Genomic DNA, 18,653 nt, shown 5'->3' with positions numbered 1-18,653 from the left:
CTTTATGATGTTTTAGACATGCAAAACAAACTTCAATTCAATCGGCCATCGTCTGCCCTTCTCTTGAGTGCTGGAAACAAAGGAATGGCTGGGACCAATTCGCGCCCATACGCACAGCCTATTCTCTCGTGGCACGCACTAATTTCACTCCCATAGGGTCAATTCTCGCGGGATTTGAACGATTTGAAGCTCTAATGAAAGAGGACATCTAGCGGAAGAGATAGAAAGTGTCCCCAGAATCATAGCTGGTTGGGAAGGGTGGGGGCCATGACGTCAAAGTTGCTCCAACTTTCATGGCCACAAAAACTAGTTTGGAAGAATGCCTGCCCTGTGAGTTCTGCTATACTTACAGACATAATTCCAACGGTTTTAGAATCTTTAGATTGTTTTTTTATTTGCATATATTAGCAATTTTTGACAGATTTTTTTTCCAGTTTACTAGGGGTACCCAATCTCTCCAAAGGGGGCGTATGTCTGCCATATCCTTAACAGGTTTTAAGCGCGATATTTTGTCACGAAAAGATGCAGAATCTGCAAAGATTCTGTCTGTAAGGGCCCCAGAACTCATTCTACAGGCGAAACCAAGATGATACGTTAAACAGGAAATGAGCAGAATTTCTGAAGCTCTGTTTTCTAATGTCTCCTTATATGGCTGTGAATGCGACAGGAATAAGCTTAAACCTTCTGCCGTTTCCCCAAGATGTCGGCAGCATTGTGACGTATTTGTAGGCATATCATTGGAAGCTTGGCCATAAGAGACTACATTTTCCAGGGCTCCGCCCGGTGTCCTTTGTCTAAATTGGTGCGTAATCTTCAGGTGCGGGCATTTTCTCCTGGGATTCAGGAGAGAAAGCACACTTCCACGAACGATATATCATCGAAGAGATATGTGAAAAACACCTTGAAGATTGATTCTAAACAACGTTTGCCATGTTTTCAGTCAATATTATGGAGTTAATTTGGAAAAAAGTTCGCGTTTTGAGGACTGAATTTTCGTTTTTTTTTGGTAGCCAAATGTGATGTACAAAACGGAGCTATTTCTAATACACAAAGAATCTTTTTGGAAAAACTGAGCATCTGCTATCTAACTGAGAGTCTCCTCATTGAAAACATCTGAAGTTCTTCAAAGGTAAATTATTTTATTTGAAGGCTTTTATGTTTTTGTTGAAATGTTGCGTGCTGGATGCTAACGCTAATGCTAACGCTAAATGCTACGCTAGCTAGCTACTTTTACACAAATGATTGTTTTCCTATGGTTGAGAAGCATATTTTGAAAATCTGAGATGACAGTGTTGTTTACAAAAGGCTAAGCTTGAGAGATGGCATATTTATTTCATTTCATTTGCGATTTTCATGAATAGTTAACGTTGTGTTATGCTAATGAGCTTGCTGATAGATTCACACAATCCTGATACAGGGGTTTTTTCATAGCTAAACGTGACGCAGAAAACGGAGCGATTTGTCCTAAACAAATAATCTTTCAGGAAAAACTGAACATTTGCTATCTGAGAGTCTCCTCATTGAAAACATCTGAAGTTCTTCAAAGGTAAATAATTTTATTTGAATGCTTTTCTGTTTTTTTTGTGTAAATGTTGCCAGCTGAATGCTAATGCTAAATGCTACGCTAAATGCTACGTTAGCCATCAATACTGTTACACAAATGCTTGTTTTGCAATGGTTGAGAAGCATATTTTGAAAATCTGAGATGACAGTGTTGTTAACAAAAGGCTAAGCTTGAGAGCTAGCATATTTATTTCATTTCATTTGCGATTTTCATGAATAGTTAACGTTGCGTTATGGTAATGAGCTTGAGTCTCATTCACGATCCCGGATCCGGGATGGGGAGATCAGAAAGGTTAAGAACCAGTGTATCTTTAATTATATGTAAAACATGTATCTTTCGTCAAAGTTTATGAGGAGTATTTTTGTTATCTGATGTAGCTCTCTGTAATTACTCTGGATATTTTGGAGGCATTTCTGAACATGGCACCAATGTAAACCGAGATTTGTGGATATAAATATGCATATTATCGAACAAAACATAAATGTATTATGTAACATGGTGTCATCTGATGAAGGTTATCAAAGGTTAGTGATACATTTTATCTCTAATTCTGCTTTTGTGCCTCTATCTTTGGCTGGGAAAAATGGCTGTGTGCTTTTTTTAATTTGGTGGTGATCTAACATAAATATATGTTGTGTTTTCACTGTAAAAATTGTTTTACAAATTGGACACAATGGGTAGATTAACAAGATGTTTATCTTTCATTTGCTGTATTGGACTTGTTAAAAAATTAGGGAGGACAATAAAAATGTTTTATGAGCATGGACTTTTTTCTATGCGAGCATATTGGATGACTGTCATTCATAGTCCATTCACCCAGCTCAATGTAACATTGATAGGTTCAGGCTGCTACATAATACTGGAATTTCCCTATACTCATCATGAGGTTGCCATGGCCCTGGTGGCAATACATTTATAAAACTGAAAACTTAGCTTGACTTGGAAGAGTTCCAGTGTTGGATAGCCTTAGCCAGCTAGCTAACATAAATAGCATTCCTCTCTGTTTGAGCTGGGTGTTTGAGTAGGCTAAATTGCTAGTTGCATTAGCATTAAATCTAAGCGAAAGAAATACAACAAAATAGCTCTCGCTCTCTGCTGCTTATCCTTAATTTTTTTATAAATTAATTTGTTAACTTTTCAGCTATTGTCTTTTTCTTTCTCTTTGAGTCAACTACTCACCTTGTTTTATGCACTGCAGTGCTAGCTAGCTGTAGCTTATTCTTTCAGTACTCGATTCATTCTCTGATCCTTTGATTGGTTGGACAGCAAGTCAGTTCACGTTGCAAGCGTCAATGTACCAAGAGGAGGATGGAAAATAGGTTCCATTATTGGGAAATGTGTGCCGCTAGAAGGGACACCTCGACAACATTCAGTGAAATTGTAGAGCGTTAAATTCAAACTACAGAATAATAAATATTTAACTTTCATAAAATCACAAGTGTATTACATCAAAATAAAGCTTAACTCCTTGTTGATCCAGCCGCGGTATCTGATTTCAAAAATGCTTTACGGCGAAAGCACACCATGCAATTATCTGAGGACAGCGCCCCACATACAAAACCATGAAAAACATATTTCAACCGGGCAGGTGCGACACGAAAGTCGGAAATAGCGATATAATAAATACCTTAACATTGATGATCTTCTTCTGTTGGCACTCCAAAAGGTCCCAGTTAAATCACAAATGGTCCTTTTGTTCGATAATGTCCTTCTTTATATCTCTAACTCAGTTTAGCCGGCGCTCTTCAGTCAATAATCCACCCAGTTTCCCTCCATCAAAATGCATACAAAATTAATCGCAAACGTTACTAATAAACTTTTCCAAAAAAGTCAAACAACGTTTATAATCAAACCTTAGGTACCCTAATATGTAAATAAATGATACAATTTAAGACAGAGAATCGTTATTGTCTTTACCGGACAAAAATACCAAAGAACGCGCTCTCGTCCATGCGCATGGAAACACTACAGCCAAAATGGGAGCCACCTAGAAAAACACGAAAGACACGATGGCTAGATTAACAAGATGTTTATCTTTCATTTGCTGTATTGGACTTGTTAATGTGTGAAAGTTACATATTTCTAAAAAATATTTTTGAATTTCGTGCGCTGCCTTTTCAGCGGAATGTTGTCGAGGGGTTCCCTGCGCTAGAAAGGTTATCCTAGCTAGATTACAGGCAAATATTTAGAAGTTAGGAATAATTAATCAAGAAGACTTTATAATTGCCCAAATAGTCTCTCTTTATTTGGGTTAACATGGAAGAAGAACTTTATGTCCCATTTGGAGCATCATATTATCTAAGTCAACACTTAAATGTGGGACTGCAGAATCCCATAATGTCCAAACTAAGAAATATGGTGTCAGATAAAGAGAGAGACATCTTCACCTATCCTGACAAGCTCTGCTTCGTTATGGGACAACCATAAATACAAATTAGGAGGACAGGTTGTTGTCTGGAAAGAGTTGTATAGATTTTGTTTCAGCCTCAACATTAATTATTTCACTTTTGCTTTTAGTGTCAACTTGAATTTGAGTGTGGCTGTGGAAGACTGGTCCCTTGATGATGTCTCCAAGTGGTTGAGTACCAATAATCTCCATGATTCCATGGTTCAGAATCTGTCTGAAGAATGCCAACTCTATTCTATTGTCTACTTTGCAACAAACATACTTTCTCTGTGTCCAGACTACTCACACATATTGGCCTCTATCACCAGCAAGAACCATGTTTTCTAATTACCTGTTGACTTAATGGGTGTGGGAAAACAAATAGATGTTTCAGTGCCTATCGGTAACAGAGCGCTTTTAAGAGACTGGGACTGAATCCATTGAAGATGACGTGAGCGATGTAGAGAGTCATTTAAAGCTCATGAACATGTTCAAGGCACAGAAATCCACACTGAACAGCTAATAGAAGGTCTAAAAAACTATATTTGTCTTTTTATTTTGAAAATCAGGGAAGAACACTTCATCCCAGCTACAGTACAGAATAGCATTGTTGAGGACCTCAGCACCGTTGTTGATGTATTTATGACACACTATAGCCATGTCCTCAGGTTTCACTTTACAAATAAGCAAATACATTTGGATAAAGATGATGATCTCAGGGACTTGCTTAACAACTCTGCAGTATTTGAGTGGATGCTCTGATTGGATGCTGGAGCATTACTGTGTGAAATAATTGGGCATGGTCAGGCCAAATGAAGTACCCCTGAGCAACAAAGATGGTTATAAATCAAGGTAATTTCAATACATCACATTGGTCAGCATTCTACACAAAATAGCAATTAATGAAGAGGTCTGGGCCACCTTGAATCAAGACCAAAAGCCACATAATAATGACATTCTGGAAGACTTTACTGACAGTGAATTGTTCAAATCAAATCCCTACCTAATCTAGATGCATTTGAAGTTGTCAATCCACTAGGTTCTAAAAAAGGCAAGCACAAATTGACCACAGTGTACGTTAGATTAGGAAATCTTGACCACAATTATACTTCCCAACTCCAAAAGACATACCTCTACACACTAGTTCATCACTGCCTCATCGCTGCCTCATCGCTGCCTCATTCAGAAACAAGTCACCACTTACGAAGAAGGATTCAAGATATGTGAACTCCAGGAAGTGGAAACACAGAGACACAATCACAACAAACTCAGCAGATAATCACTCTGCACATGCAGTTGCAGGGTTGAGCAAAAACATTTCCTCTGGTCACATGAATTCCTTCTGCTTGGCTACCAAGGGAGACATTTGCTCAAATATCACTGAAGAGGAATTCACCATGCATGACACAGCCAACTACAAGTACCACCTTAAGGCTGTGTGAAGAAAATCCAGACAATCAATTGATGTATGGCATCAAAAAAACCTATTACTTCTCTCAGCTGAATCATGTGCCATCTCCAATTACCTATCTGTTTCCACCAGACGTCATGCATGACCTTGATGAGGGCATCATACCCACAGTGCTCAGACTAGTGCTACAACAACTGGTACAAGAGAGTCAAATGACTCTTGCCCAGATTACTCTTGCCTGGGGCGGCAGGGTAGCCTAGTGGTTAGAGAGTTGGACTAGTAACCGGAAGGTTGCAATTTCAAAGCCCCAAGTTGACAAGGTACAAATCAGTTGTTCTACCCCTGAACAGGTAGTTAACCCACTGTTCCTAGGCTGTCATTGAAAATAAGAATTTGTTCTTAACTGACTTGTTAAACAAAATCAATTGTAAAAAATTAACTATGAGATTGAGAATTTATTTTATGGCAAACGAAATAAATGTGTTTTCTAAACCTGTGCCACTATCCGAGAGAGTCCTAAGGAAGAATGGCCATCTATCCAGAAGTGCATCAAAAAACAATTTTGAAAAAACAATGCACAATTTTCCCGGTGTCTTCTGGGTTTGGCTGGGGAAGGCCATCATTGTAATTATGAATTTGTTCTTAACTGACTTGCCTAGCTAAATAAAATACTGTTGTCAGAATCGCTGATAGCACATACACAACTTTTACATGATAATGTCATTTGTATTAAACGTAATTGTCTAAATGAAATGTGTTTGCTTTTAGTAGCCCACTACGCGGCAATACATGGATTTGTGCAGTGTTCATTCAAAAGTACCCCCTTGTTGAGAGACCAAACAGGGAAGGGATATGTAAAGATTCTTCAGTTTTTCTACTCACATTAATTCACAATAACATTTTTACACCATTGTGCCTACCCAGACCATAATGTGCTGGCTTAGATATTTTCTTCTCATGTTAAACCATCACATTTCCAACAGCATCACAAGACCATCTCTCGTCTGCTCCTTTGACCTCAGTCCCAATAATTCGTCATTACGTTTCTCCTGTCCACAAACATTGAGTCATGGCACGGCATAAATACAAAAAAAAGAATAGCAACCGCTTGCTGACGTTGCACAAGTACAGGAAATGAGGAAGAGATTTGGGAGGCAAGGTATCAGGAATCAAGGTAAGACCCAAGTGCAGACTGTGTGAAGTAACAATGTTTATTGTAATAGTTGCAGGCGAACGACAGGTCAAGGCAGTCCGGGATCAGAACCAGAGGTGGGCAACAGTACCGGGTGGCAGGCTCAGGATAAGGCATAGGTTGGTAATCCGGGGGGGGGGGGGCAAAGGAACAGGTCGGCAGGCAGAGTGGTCAGGCAGGTGGGCTGGGAGTCAGGACCGGCAAGGGTCAACACCAGGCGGGTGACAAAAGAGACTGGGGAAAAAGCAGGAGCTGAGACACAAAACTCTGGTTAACTTGGACAAACTGGCCAAGACAGACAGAAAACACAGGTATAAATTCCCTGGAGAGACACCTGGAGAGGGGTGGAGACAAGCACAAGGACAGGTGAAACAGATCAGGGCGTGACACAAGGGGGAAAAAATAAGCCCAGATGACACCAAAAATGAAGACCCGACCAAAATAGCCAAGGTAACTGCATACAAATAATGTTCAGCGCGTCAAAGTCGAACCGCTGATCCCAGATCAGTTTTTAAGATCATAAATAAGACTGATCCTAGATCAGATGCTTTATGAATATGGGACATTTTGCCTTTTTATATAGACTTTGATCAGGTTTGATGCTGTATGTATCAATATTTGCTAATATTTATATTTGATTTTCAGATTGAGAATGGTGAGGATTCATTCAGTCAGAAGTTACATGCTGAAAAGATGCAGGTGGAGTGCCAAAAAAAGAGACCCAACATAAGTTACCTACAAGACAAAAGGACTGAAATATAACTTATGAAACAAGGCACCAAGGACATCTTAAAACAATACACAGCACTCAATTTGTCAGCCATTGTAACAATGAATGTAACATAGCCAAGTTCTGTCATCTGAATTGAAGATGTATTGATGATGCATTATAAACAAATTGACTGATTTTCTCCGAGATAAGAAGAAAATTGGGTATGAATCTGGATAGAGAAAATCTGTCCGGATTTGGCACAACAAAATTATTGCAGAAACAGAGAGGGGTATGGCCGTGGAGTTGCTGAATCTCTACCAGTTGGCACTTTTCACACACACAGAGGCTCACAAAGATAATTTTTATATACAGTAACATGGATAAGAAATTGAACACTTAACAGAATGGAGCCATTCTAATCCAGCCTTGTTATTGTACACCCTCCAATTTAAGGTCTGAAGATCTATGCAGCCATTTTGCTCCTCCCCTACATCTTCAAAGAAGATCCAAGAGGGTTGTATGTCACAGACAGGGTATTTATTTCCCAGCAGACAAATACATCAATGCAAAGTTAGTAATACTGTGTAAGGTGTACTGTGCTCAGTTGTTTACTTACTGTTTGAAATATGACTTGAGTAATCTTCCTTTTAAATGTTTTTATTTATTACACTGTGTTTGTTCTGGACCTGTGGACTGTGAAAAGACCCCTGGTGGCATGCCTGGTGGGGTAAGTGTGTGTGTGTCAGTGTTGTGTGTAAGTTGACTACGCAAACAATTTCGAATTTCCAAAACATTGTTTCTTATGAAAACAAGAAGTGACAGTCAGTCTTTCCTCAACTGTCAGCCAAGAGAGAGTGGCATGCATAGTATTAGTATTCGCCCTCTGATTACAATGAAGAGTGAGCTGTGCGGCTCTGTTCTGGGCCAGCTGAAGCTTAACAGGGTCTTTCTCTGCAGCAATTGATCATATGACTGGACAATAATCAAGATAAGATAAAACTAGAGCCTGCAGGACTTGCTTTGTGGTGTGTGAGAATATCTCTTTATTATGGAGAGACATCTCCCCATCTTTACAACAATTGAATCTATATGTTTTGACCATGACAGTTTACAATCTAAGGTAGCACCAAGTAATTTAGTCTCCTCAACTTGTTCAGCAGCCACAACATTGAATACCAGATTCATTTGAGATCTAGAACTTTAGCGAATGATTTGTACCAAATGTTTAGGACCACCTTATTACCCAACTCTTTGTTAAGGGCTAGATTCAATCCAATCTCCATTTTTGGCTATGCACCTTTTAAAGTCAATGTTTCTGTGTTCTCGGGGACCGCATTCACCATAGTTGCTCCATACGTCGGCTCAATCGGAAATTACCTTTAAAAAGGTCAATCCCACTATAACGCGGATTTAATCTAGGTTTTAGTATTATAATATATCAAGGGTGCGTTAACAAAATGTATATGTATAGCACAACCCATCCATGCATATACTCTGACACAGACACAACAACGAAACACACGTTCACTACTGACTGCCTGCTGAAATTTTTGGCAGATGCCTGTCTGCCTTTGGAGGTGATTCAATAAAGCAGAACACAGACAACAGCAGAAGTGCCCCATAATCACCCCAAATAGCATGAGTGTTTAACTACTATATTAGAAGTTTGGCAAGGGATTTGACTCAAATCCTGTTTTCCTTCATTTGTTGCCGGAGCCAAAAATCCTCTACTGTCGATCAACCAGAGACACCTTCAATGCAGCACTCGCGAGCTAGGTCTCCTGGGTGACGATGCAAAGATGAGGGGATTGTCAGTCAATAGCAGGAATTAGAGCCTAATACCCTCCATAAAAAATAGTTAATGCGACTGCTACATCCTCCTGGAGAGGGTCTGGTGTTGCTGAGGCGGGGTTATAAAACACCACTCCACTGTACTTCTCTAAATGTCTTTTTAAATATTTACCTCAAATGACTGGTGAATAGCATGATGACACTGCAAGAATTGTTGATTCTCTATTCAACTCATCATATTAATGGGTGTAAACATGGCAGGGCGTTTACAGCCTGCTGTACTGGGGAGATATTCCAGATAAACAGTTACAGGTCTAATTGCCTATAAACGTCTGAAGTGATAGAGACGTCCAATTAAGAGTTAGTGTTGATGAGTGACAGTAGAAGAAACATAGATGATAAAATTAAAGGTACTGTACGTTATAGGGGATAAGAGCGACTGGAAATTAGACACTATAAACATTTTATATATAGTACCAGTCCAAAGTTGAACACACCTACTCAAGAAATGCACCTTTTGTAACGACTGTTGGAAGGAGAGGACCAAGGTGCAGCGTGGTATGTGTCCATATTTATTTAATGAACACAGCAATAACAAAGAGAACGACCGAAACAGTTCTGGCTGGTGCAGACACACAACAGGCGGCTCTGGCACGGGAAGTGGACCACACTCCACCATAGTCTTGGCCCACTTAAGTGGCGTGAAGGGCGACTGTGAAGGTCGTCTCCGGCAGCGCCGGAGTGAAGGGCGGCTCCAGCAGCGCCAGAGTGAAGGGCGGCTATGGCAGCGCCAGAGTGAAGGGCGGCTATGGCAGCGCCGGAGTGAAGGGCGGCTATGGCAGCGCCGGAGTGAAGGCCGGCTCTGGCAGCTCCTGACTGACTGGCTCTGGCAGCGCTGGATAGGAGGGAGACTCTGGAAGCGCTGGACAGGCAGGATCACCTGGAGAGAGGAGAGGGAGAGACAGCCTGGTGCGTGGTGCTGCCACAGGAGGCCTGGTGCGTGGAGGAGGTACCGGATACACAGGGCCGTGGAGGCACACTGGCGGTCTCGAGTACCGAGCCTGCACAACCTGTCCTGGCTGGATACCCCCTGTAGCCCGGCAAGTGCAGACCGTGGAACAGACCGCACTGGGCTGTGCTTGCGAACCGGGGACACCGTGCGTAGGGCTGGTGCCATAAAACCTGGGCCGAGGAGAAGCACTGGAGACCAGATGCGCTGAGCCGGCTTCATTCCTGTTGGCTCGATGCCCACACTAGCCCGGCCGATTCGAGGAGCGGCGATGTAGCGCACCGGGCTATGCTTGCGCACTGGGGACACCGTGCACCTCACTGCATAATACGGTGCATGCCCGGTCAACCACTCGCCATGGTAAGCATGGGGAGTTGGCTCAGGTCTCCTACCTGACTTAGCCACACTTCCCTGGGGTGGCGATATTCCCCAGCATGTGCCCAGGGTCCCTTACCATCCAAAATCTCCTCCCGTGTCCATTCCTCCAGATAGCTCTTCTCCTCCTTCTCACGCTGCTTGGTCCTTTTGTTGTGGGTAGTTCTGTAAGAATCTCTTCGTCGTCTGAGGAGGAGTAGGAAGGATCGGACCAATATGCAGCATGGTAAGTGTCCATGTTAATTTATTAGACTGAACACACGAAACAAAATAAAGTGAAAGGAAGAAACGAAACAGTTCTGTCAGGTGAATACACAAAACAGAAAACAACTACCCACAAATCATAATGGGAACACAGGCTACAATGATTGACAACTGCCTCTGATTGGGAACCATACCAGGCCAAAAGCAGAAATACAAAACATAGAACAAAAACATAACATGCCCACCCCAACTCATGCCCTGACCAAACTAAAATAGAGACATAAAAAAGGAACTAAGTTCAGGACGTGACACCTTTCCAACCCAACGGAAAAAATATTTCCACCTGACCTGTCCCTTGTACTATAGAATACATTTAACACCCTCCCCCACAAATAATAATAATAGTAGCGACTCTTTCTTTATAAACGTGGATATCAACTTCAGCATGCTTTTGTGGCACAGTAGACACCACGCTGGGTTGAGGGTTCGCCGACCACCACTGACGAGCTCACTCTCCCTACCTGTTTCACAACTTCACGATCTTAGCCGGTTGCAGACTAAATGTGCTTCTAATTTACACATCTCCATCTCGTTTTCGGGGTTAACCTTATTTTTTTTATTTAAATAATCTGTTTATTGTTGCATTACTGTAAATCAGTGTGCATGTGAGCACTCTGTCATAGTCTTTCTTTCTCTCCATCAATTCCATTAAAATTGCATCCAAAGTGTATAATTCTATTCAAAATGTATGTATGTATGTATGTATGTATGTATGTATGCATGTATTCATGTATGTATGTATACAGTGGCAAGAAAAAGTATGTGAACCCTTTATAATTACCTGGACTTACTCTGCATAAATTGGTCATAAAATTTGATCTGATCTTCATCTAATTCAAAACAATAGACAAGCACAGTCTGCTTAAACCAATAACACACAAACAATTATACATTTCATGTCTTTATTGAACACACTGTGTAAACATTCACAGTGCAGGGTGAAAAAAGTATGTGAACCCTTGATTTTAATAACTGGTTGACCCTACATTGACAGCAATATCCTCAGCCAAACATTTTCAGTAGTTGCGGATCAGACCTGCACAACGGTCAGGAGGAATTTTGAACAATTCCTCTTTACAAATCTGTTTCAGTTCGGCAATATTCTTGGGATGCCTGGTGTGAATTGCTCTCAAGGTCATGTCACAGCATCCCAATCGGGTTGAGGTCAGGACTCTGACTGGGCCACTCCAGAAGGCGTATTTTATTCTGTTGAAGCCATTCTGTTGTTGGTTTACTTCTGTGTTTTGGGTTGTTGTTCTGTTGCATCACCCAACTTATGTTGAGCTTCAATTGGCAGACATATAGCCTTACATTGTCCTGCAAAATGTCTTGATTAACTTGTGAATAATTTTTCCGCCAATGATAGCAAGCTGTATAGATCCTGAGGCAGCAAAGCAGCTCCAAAGCACGATGCTCCCTTTACCATACTTTACAGTTGGATGAGGTTTTGATTTTGGTGTGCTGTTCCTTTTTTTCTCCACACATAGTGTTGTGTTTTCCTTCAAAACAACTCAACTTTAATTGCATCTTTCCACAGAATATGTTGCCAGTAGCGCTGTGGAACATCCAGATGCTCTTTTGCAAACTTCAGACGTGCAGCAATGTTTTTTTTGGACAGCAGTGGCTTCTTCAGCGGTGTCCTCCCATGAGCACCATTATTTTTTTAGTGTTTTACATATAGTAGACTCATCAACAGAGATGTTAGCATGTTCCAGAGATTTCTTTATGTCTTTAGCTGACACTAAGATTTTTCTTAACCTCATTGAGCATTCTGTGCTGTACTCTTTCAGTGATCTTTGCAGGACGGCCACTCCTAGGGAGAGTAGCAACAGTGCTGAACTTTCTCCATTTACAAACAACTTGTCTTACTGTGGACTGATGAACTTCAAGGCTTTTAGAGATAATTTTGTAACCCTTTCCAGCTTTATGCAAGTCAATTATTCTTAATCTTGGATCTTCTGAGATGTATTTTGTTAGAGGCATGGTTCACAGGCAATGCTTCTTGTGAATAGCAAACTGACATTTTGTGAGTGTTTTTTATAGGGCAGGGCAGCACTAACCAACATCTCCAATCTCGTCTCAATAATTGTGCTCCAGGTTATCTGACTCCTGACTCCAATTCACTTTTGGAGAAGTCATTAGCCTAGGGGTTCAAATACTTTGTCCAACCTACAGTGTGAATATTTAAATGATGTATTCAATATAGACAAGAAAAATACATTCATTTGTGTGTTATTAGTTTAAACAGACTGGGTTGGTCTGTTGTTGTGATTTAGATGACGATCAGATCTAATTTTATGACCAATTTATGCAGAAATCCAGATAATCCCAAAGAGTTCACATACTTTTTCTTGCCACTGTGTGTATATATATACTACCTGTCAAAGGTTTTAGAACACCTAGTCATTCAAGGGTTTTTCTTTATTTTACTATTTTCTACATTGTAGAATGTCATAGTATGTAATAGTGAAGACAAAACTATGAAATAACACAATCATGTAGTAACCCAAAAAGTGTTGCTGAGCACGCACCCTTGTGGGGGGGGTCAGCGAAGTGGAGATAGTGTGTCCTACCTTCACCACCTGGGTGCGGCCCGTCAGAAAGTCGAGGACCCAATTTCCCATGGTGGGGTTGAGACCCAGGGCCTCCAACTAGATGATGAGCTTGGAGGGTACTATGGTGTTGAATGTTGAGCTGTAGTCAAGGAACAACTCTCTTATGTAGGTATTCCTGTTGTCCAGATGGGATAGGGCAGTGTGCAGTGTGATGGCAATTGCGTTGCCTTTGGACATGTTGGGGCGGTATGCAAACTGAAGTGGGTCTAGGGGGGCCGATAAGGTGGAGGTGATATGATCCTTGACTAGTCACTCAAAGCACATAATGATGACAGATGTGAGTGCTACGGGGCGGTAGTCATTTAGTTCAATTATCTTTGCCTTCTTGGGTACAGGAACAATGGTGGCCATCTTGAAGCATGTGGGGACAACAGACTGGGATAGGGAGCAATTGAATCTGTCCGTAAACACACCAGCCAGTTGGCCAGCGCATGCTCTGAGGATGCGGCTGGGGAAGCCGTCTTGGGCCAGTAGCCTTGCAAGGGTTAAATTGTTTAAATGTTTTACTCACGTCAGCCACGGAGAAGGAGAGGGGGGGGTGCAGTCCTTGTTAGCGGGCTGAGACGGTGGCACAGTATTATCCTCAACGCAGGCAAAGAAGGAGTTTAGTTTGTCTGGAAGCGTGATGTTGGTGTCTGTGCTATGGCTGTTTTTCTTTTTGTAGTCCATGATTTCATGTAAACCCTGACACATAAGTCCTGTGTCTGAGCTGTTGAATTGCGACTTCACCTTGTCCCTGTACTGGAATTTCACTTGTATTATTATATTCAGTGATATTACCAGACCTCTTTCCATGGTTAAATGCAATGGATCACGCTTTCAGTTTTGCGCGAATGCCACCATCCATCCATGGTTTCTGGTTAGGGTAGATTTGAATAGTTAGAGTGTTTACAACATCTCCAATGCACTTCTTTATAAATGCACTCACCGAGTCAGCGTATATATATATATATATATATGTTCTTCTCTCAGGCTGACCGGAACATATTCCAGTCCGCATGATCAAAACAATCTTGAAGCGTGTCTTTCGATTGGTCGGACCAGCTTTGAATGGTTCTCGTCACTTTTACATCCTGTTCGAGTTTCTGCCTATAAGACGGCAGGTGCAAGATGGCATCGTGGTCGGATTTGCCGAAGCGAAGGTGGGGAGGGCTTTGTATGCATCACGGAAGTTAGAGTAGCAGTTGTCGAGGGTATTGCACATGCACCTAGCGCAATCAATATGCTTGTAGAATTTAGATAGCCTTATTCTCAAATATGCCAGCCAGTGTTTTCTAGTAGCTTGGCTGCGTTTCCATCCTGAGCTCAATGGCTCATTTTATCTTATTTAGATGATTAATGTAAAGGCCTGGGAGGAGACACCTGCTGCATTTGACACATTTATCCTCCTGACTGGTTCTCTGAGGATATACTTGAACATGTAGGGCATACTGTACCTGCACAGCACTATTTGGCCAGGGGTAAATTGGTTAGAGTAGGAGTTTCCCCTCTCTTGATGGCAGAGAGAAAAATTCACATTTTGAAGTAAATTTCCTGCAATTCTACACATTTTGCCATGACTTATACCATGTTAATAATATCTGAGTGAGATTGACTAACAAAATCAATGGGGTTACCTTGAGGTCTGGGCAATTGGGCACGTGCCTTGCATTCCCAGTCAGTATTTGGCCTTGATTACTACACATTTAGATAACTGGCTAGACTAATTCAACAATCTAGACACTGTTAGCTGACATGTTGGGCCACTGTCAGTGACTGACAAAACAAGAGAAGAACTGCTGATGCACAACCAAATTTCAGACTTACACATTATGTATTTTACTATTCTAACTCTCAATGGTAAGTTAATTTTTGGGGGTTGGGGCCCCATAGCACCCGGGAGACCTAAGAGACCGCTTATGTTGCTTATGCCTGGAGCCGGCCCTGAGGAGGCAAATGCAGTACATGCTTTTTAGAGTGGGCTGAAATTGGAGAGAGTTGTACCTGAGGCAGCAGGCATGGCCAGAGGTGTACAGAGGCTCCCTAGTTCCACAGACTGGATGTTGAGCAGCCTTTTGGCCAGAGAGGCAGAGATGGGCTGGACCAGCAGAGATGTAAGGTTGGGCCGCTGCTCCCTGTAGCTCCCCACTGCAATTAAAACTGCAATATGTAACTTTTTGGGTGACCCGACCAAATTCACATAGAAATGTGAGTTATAGATCTGTCATTCTTATTGAAAGCAAGTCTAAGAAGCGGTTGTTCTCTTTTATGTGCTCTATTTTTACGCTTTCCGTTCTTAAGATTAGTTTTTGCTTCTTTTACTTTCAGCTTTGGTGCAATGATTCTCTACACTATTCATGCTTGTTTTGACACATAAATTGAAATTAGACAAACTATTAGAACTTTAGCTACCAGGAAATGGCAGCGCGATTTCTGCATAGTGCAGCTTTAGAAACGCGGGAAAACTGGGTTAGGATCTGCTCTGACTGTATGAACTTCACACACATAAATTCCCCTACACTAAAAAGATCAGTTTGTCGGTTATTAAAAACAGTTATTCACTCCAGGTTTCAATGTGCACAGTAGTGTGTTCTGTTGATGTATGAGCAAGCCTACCACAGACAATTTTGACTAGGGCTGCAGGTAGCCTAGGTACTGTAACCTTTGGTCCAGTAACCCGAATTGCTAGTTCAAATCCCCAAGGTAAGAAAAAATGTATTTCTGTGCCCTTGAGCAAGGCACTCAACCCTAATTGCTACAGGGTAGCTGTTGATAACGGCAGACCCGGGCTGTGACCCCACTCTCTGAGGGTGATATGCAAAAAACACATTTTAAATACACACTTCTACATGGGTCAAATAGGACAAATATAAGCATCCACCAATTTATTTTTAACTACTCCTCTTTCTCTCTCTACTCGTATCAAAGCCCTCGCCACTGATTGAGGCTTGCCGACTCCCTGGATTTTAAGTTGGAAGTAATGTTTTCTGCAAACCAATGGGGATTTAGATGGACGAAATGCCCCGTTGACTCAGCCTCATTAAAACAAGGTAACTGTGAGCCTAATCCCGCTTTACGAACACATTTATTTTGCAGTATTCAATTTTCCAAGGCCAGTGTTCAGCTGAGGTGATAGCCACAGTCACACTCTAATAACAATGCAGCAAACTGGCCTTTTCAACTACACAATATTCCTGCTAATTGTGTTTTCCAGATCAACTTTTTTTCTTTCTAACAAAAGATAATTATTGAACAGTTATCTGAATTAAATTTAAAAGGCTCCCCGTGCATTATCTCTGAAGAGTTAACTCTCACAATGCTAGATAATGAGTTGTTTTCTCAATGGAAATTGTGCACATCAAGACAGTTCAAGGTTACATTTGTTAATATTCACATTAACATGTGAATATTAACAAATGGTGATTTGAGTCTATTTGGGCCCTTAAAACTGACATCTCCTAATTTGCTCAGGAAGAGTGACTTATGGGTACTATAGAATAAGATTCATTATCCATCATTAAATACGATAATTAGATTTCTGTCTCTCTGAGGCTATGGCTGAGTTCAAAAAGAAAAGGTTGGACTCAAAACAGGTCCCTCAATGAAGATCTAGTTGGCCATAATGCTTTACAACGCTTATTACACATAACATTTAATGATGTGAATATATTTAGATGTGCGATAAACTCAGCAAAAAGAGAAATGTCTTCTCACTGTCAACTACATTTATTTTATCTAAGCTCACTGGTCACCATAGCAGCACCCAGAAGTAGCACGCGCTCCAGCAGGTAAATTTCACTTGTCATCCCCAAAGCCAACTCCTCCCTGGGCTGCCTTTCCTTCCAGTTCTCTGCTGCCAGTGACTGGAACGAATTGCAAAAATCACTGAAACTGGAGTCTTATACTGTATCTCCCTCACAAACTTTAAGCATCAGCTGTAAGAACAGCTGACTGATAATTTCACCTGAACACATCCCATCTGTAAATAGCCTACCCAACTACCTCATCCCCATAGTCTTTTTTTCTTTTTGCTCCTTTGCACCCCAGTATCTCTACTTGCAAATTCAACTTCTGCTCATCTATCACTCCAGTGTTAATGCTAAATTGTAATTATTTTGCCACTATGGCCTACAGTATTTATGGCCTTACCTCCCTAATCTTACTACATTTGCACAAACTGTATATAGATTTTTATATTGTGTTATTGATTGTACGTTTGATTATCCCATGTGTAACTGTGTTGTTGTTTTTGTCGCACTGGTTTGATTAATCTTGGCCAGGTCGCCGTTGTAAATGAGAACTTGTTTTCAACTGACCTACCTGGTTAAATAAAGGTTAAATAAATAAAAAATTCAGCAAACTTTACATATGTAAATATTTGTGTGAACATAACAAGATTCAACAACTGCGGTATAAACTGAACAAGTTCCACAAACATATGACTAACAGAAATCAAATAATGTGTCCCTGAACAAAGGGGGGGGGTCAAAATCAAAATCAAAAGTAACAGTCAGTGTCTGGTGTGGCAACCAGCTGCATTAAGTACTGCAGTGCATCGCCTCCTCATGGACTGCACCAGATTTGCCTGTTCTTGTTATGAGATGTTACCCCACTCTTCCACTAAGGCACCTGCAAGTTCCCAGACATTTCTGGGGGGGAATGGCCCTAGCCCTCACCCTCTGATCCAACAGGTCCCAAACATGCTCAATGGGATGGAGACCCGGGTTCTTCACTGGCAATGGCAGAACACTGACATACCTGTCTTGCATGAAATCACACACAGAACAAACAGTATGGCTGGTGGCATTGTCATGCTGGAGGGTCATGTCAGGATGAGCCTGCAGGAAGGGTAACCACATGAGGGAGGAGGGTGTCTTCCCTGTAAGGCACAGCGTTGAGATTTCCTGCAAAGACAACAAGCTCAGTCCGATGCTGCTGTGACACACCGCGCCAGACCATAACGGACCCTCCACCTCCAAATCAATCCCGCTCCAGAGTACAGGCCTCGGAGTAACGCCCATTCCTTCGACGATAAACGCGAATCCGACAATCACCCCTGGTGAGACAAAACTGTGACTAGTCAGTGAAGAGCCTACAAGCCCTCAGTCCAGCCTCTCTCAGCCTATTGTGGACAGTCTGAGCACTGATGGAGGGATTGTGCATTCCTGGTGTAACTCAGCAGTTGTTGTTACCATCCTGTACCTTTCCCGCAGGTATGATGTTCGGATGCACCGATCCTGTGCAGGTGTTGTTACACGTGGTCTGTCACTGCGAGGATGATCAGCTGTCTGTCCTGTCTCCCTGTAGCTCTGTATTAGGCGTCTCACAGTGCGGACATTGCAATTTATTGTGCTT

The 18,653-nt window shown here is 41.6% G+C and overlaps 1 long non-coding RNA gene across 4 annotated transcripts in view; it reads left to right on the top strand.

The window, feature by feature from the left end:
- Nucleotides 1-806: 806 nt before the first annotated feature.
- LOC149983959 (uncharacterized) overlaps nucleotides 807-18,653 on the top strand; it is a 566,613-nt gene continuing 548,766 nt past the window's right edge. For 3 of the 4 annotated variants that reach the window (XR_016495182.1, XR_016495181.1, XR_016495180.1), the window contains exons 1-2: nucleotides 807-1,129; nucleotides 1,485-1,546. This is a non-coding gene — a long non-coding RNA (uncharacterized LOC149983959). The remainder of the gene's footprint in view (nucleotides 1,130-1,484; nucleotides 1,547-18,653) is intronic. The other variant, XR_016495179.1, reaches the window with a different exon arrangement.

Source organism: Oncorhynchus mykiss, chromosome 4 (genome assembly GCF_057628025.1).
Source record: "Oncorhynchus mykiss isolate SJ-2025 chromosome 4, ASM5762802v1, whole genome shotgun sequence".
Taxonomy (NCBI): domain Eukaryota; kingdom Metazoa; phylum Chordata; class Actinopteri; order Salmoniformes; family Salmonidae; genus Oncorhynchus; species Oncorhynchus mykiss.
Note: the sequence above shows the minus strand (reverse complement) of the source record. Positions and strands in the feature narration are given on the sequence as shown.